At 34.9% G+C, this 2,966-nt stretch overlaps 1 non-coding gene across 1 annotated transcript; it reads right to left on the reverse strand.

Annotated features, from left to right (window-relative positions):
• Positions 1 to 278: 278 nt before the first annotated feature.
• On the reverse strand, positions 279 to 385 carry LOC136228104 (small nucleolar RNA R71). The gene has a single exon (XR_010688438.1). It is a non-coding gene; the product is annotated as a small nucleolar RNA R71 (small nucleolar RNA).
• Positions 386 to 2,966: the final 2,581 nt, after the last annotated feature.

The following is a 2,966-nucleotide window of genomic DNA, read 5'->3' on the forward strand; positions in this document are numbered from 1 at the left end:
TTAAGCCTTCTTTGCTTAATATGTTGCAAAACAACGTAACATTTTACGGATTGCCTAACGAAAACCCTAATGCACATTTGACAAATTTCTTAGAAATTTGTGACACTTTTAAAATTACTGATGTAACAGCCGAAGCAATCAAACTTCGCCTCTTTCCTTTCACTTTGAAGGATAAGGCAAAAATTTGGTTAACTTCTATGTCTGCTGCAACATTTGAAACTTGGGACCAATTAGCCCAAGCATTTTTACAAAAATATTTTCCCTTAGCAAAAACCGCAAGAGTCATCAAAGAGTTGACATCTTTTACACAAAATGATAATGAAACTCTTTATGAAGCTTGGGAACGTTTTAAAGAACTTCAACGTTTATGCCCACACCACCAATTGCCAGATGCACTTTTAATGCAGCCATTCTATAATGGATTAAATCCTACGACTAGAGGTTCATTAGATGCTATGTCTGGAGGGTTATTTATGAAGAAGACGTCCGCCCAAGCAAGAGAACTTTTGGAGGAAATGGCAATCAACAGCAGTATGTGGCCCGCAGAGCGTGGACATATAACAACGGCGAAACCATCATCCTCATGTACATCATCGGTTAAAGGTATAATGAATCTTGATCCTGTAGCAATGTTACAAGCCCAATTTTCTGCCTTATCGCACAAAATTGATAAATTTATGGCACCATGCGATCCTAATGATCCGATCCAGAGAGACATTGACTACGAAGGTATGAATGAGATAGAACAGGTAAATTTTGTCCAAGGACAAAACCAAACTACTAATCCTTATTCTAATACTTATAATCCTGGATGGAGAAATCATCCTAACTTTAACTGGAAAGATGGTAATAATAATAATAATGCAAATGCTGATCAATATCGTATAAATAATTATCAAAATCAAACAAGAGATACGATTAGCACTTTATCTTCAAAAATCGACAAATTTATAGATGCTATGAATGGAAAGGTAAGTAATCAAGACGATGGTTTTAAACGGATCGAAAATAAATTCGATCAGCTTATCAAAAACCAATCATCTAGCATCCATAATTTGGAGGTTCAAATTGGACAACTTGCTAAATCAATTCCATCCCGCAAAGAGGGAAGTCTTCCCAGCCAAACGGAAGAAAATCCGAAAGAGCATGTTAAGGCTATCACTCTTCGTTCGGGGAAAAACTACTTAGGTCCGGAAATGCCCGGAAATTCAACTTTACCTGGAAATGATTTACCAAAACCCAAAGAAGATACGTTAAAACAAAAAGATACACCAATTGACTCTAATCCAAAACCTTTTGTACCAAAGCCACCTTTTCCACACAGGGTCCGAAATAAGGACCATGATAAACAACTTTTATCATTTTTAGATAAACTTAAAAATTTGCATATAAATTTAACATCCATGGATGCAATTACGCAAATTCCTAATTATGGAAAATTCTTGAAAGATTTAATTTCAAAAAAGATTAGTTGGGAAGAAATTTCATCCATTTCACTTTCTGAAGAATGTAGTTCGATAGTATCAAGCAAATTACCTACTAAACTCAAAGATCCCGGATGCTTTACCATTCCGTGTACTTTGGGAAATATGGAATTCCCAAGTTGTCTTTGCGATTTAGGAGCTAGTATAAACTTGATGCCATTGTCTATTTTTGAGAAATTAGGTTTAGAAGAAGACATCAAGCGTACCAATATGGTTTTGCAATTAGCGGATCAATCCACTAAAAGACCATATGGTATAATTGAAGACGTTTTGGTAAAAGTTGACAAATTTATTTTTCCTACTGATTTTGTTATCTTAGATTTTGCTTATGATGCTAATTGTCCGCTAATCTTTGGTAGACCATTCATGAACACGGGACGTGCTCTAGTTGATGTGTCGGAAGGAAAAGTAGTTTTAAGAATAGGTGACGATAAGATCGAGTTCGATATGAATCAAGCGATGAAATATCCTATGGAGGATTTCGCTTGTATGAAGCTTGATTTAATTGAAGAATGTGTTAATGACATTGTTCAAAGAGAAGAAATAATAGAACCTGTAATGGGTGAAGAATTAGAAGATAAGGACCCAGAGCCTTTGATTCGAGAAGATGGACCAGTTCCACCTTCAGTAATAGTTCCACCTAAATTAGAACTTAAAGAACTACCGAACCATCTGAGATACACTTTCCTAGGCGGAAGTGATACTCTACCTATAATCATCTCTAACAAATTAATAGAAAATCAAGAAGAAAAATTAAAAGAAGTTGTTAGAAATAGAATAGGAAGTATGAGATGGCAAATTTCAGATTTAAAAGGAATTAATCCTAGTATTGTAATGCATAGGATTCACTTAGAAGAAGATAAGCCACCTAAAGCGGATAGACAAAGACGTTTAAATCCAAACATGAAAGAAGTAGTCAAAAATGAGATTACTAAACTTTTAGACAATGGAATCATTTATCCTATTTCGGATAGTGAATGGGTTAGTCCAATCCATTATGTACCCAAAAAGGGAGGTATAACTGTAGTAAGGAATGATGAAGGTGAATTAATACCTACGCGAACCACCACCGGTTGGAAGGTTTGAATAGATTATAGGAACCTAAATAAGGCAACTAGGAAAGATCATTTTCCTTTACCTTTCATCGATCAAATGATCGAGAGGATAGCCGGTCATGCATTTTATTGTTTTCTCGATGGTTATTCCGGATTCTTTCAAATATATATTTACCCGGATGACCAAGATAAAACAACCTTCACATGTCCTTATGGAACATTTGCATATAGAAGAATGCCTTTTGGTTTATGTAATGCACCAGCAACTTTTCAACGTTGCATGACTGCAATTTTTAATAATTTCATCGAAGATATCATGGAAGTATTTATGGATGATTTTTCAGTTTATGGAGATTCTTTTGATGCATGTTTAAAAAACTTAGATAGAGTTCTTTCTAGATGCGAAGAAACGAATTTGGTATTAAAT

The sequence above is a fragment of the Euphorbia lathyris genome, chromosome 4 (genome assembly GCF_963576675.1).
Source record: "Euphorbia lathyris chromosome 4, ddEupLath1.1, whole genome shotgun sequence".
Lineage (NCBI taxonomy): Eukaryota > Viridiplantae > Streptophyta > Magnoliopsida > Malpighiales > Euphorbiaceae > Euphorbia > Euphorbia lathyris.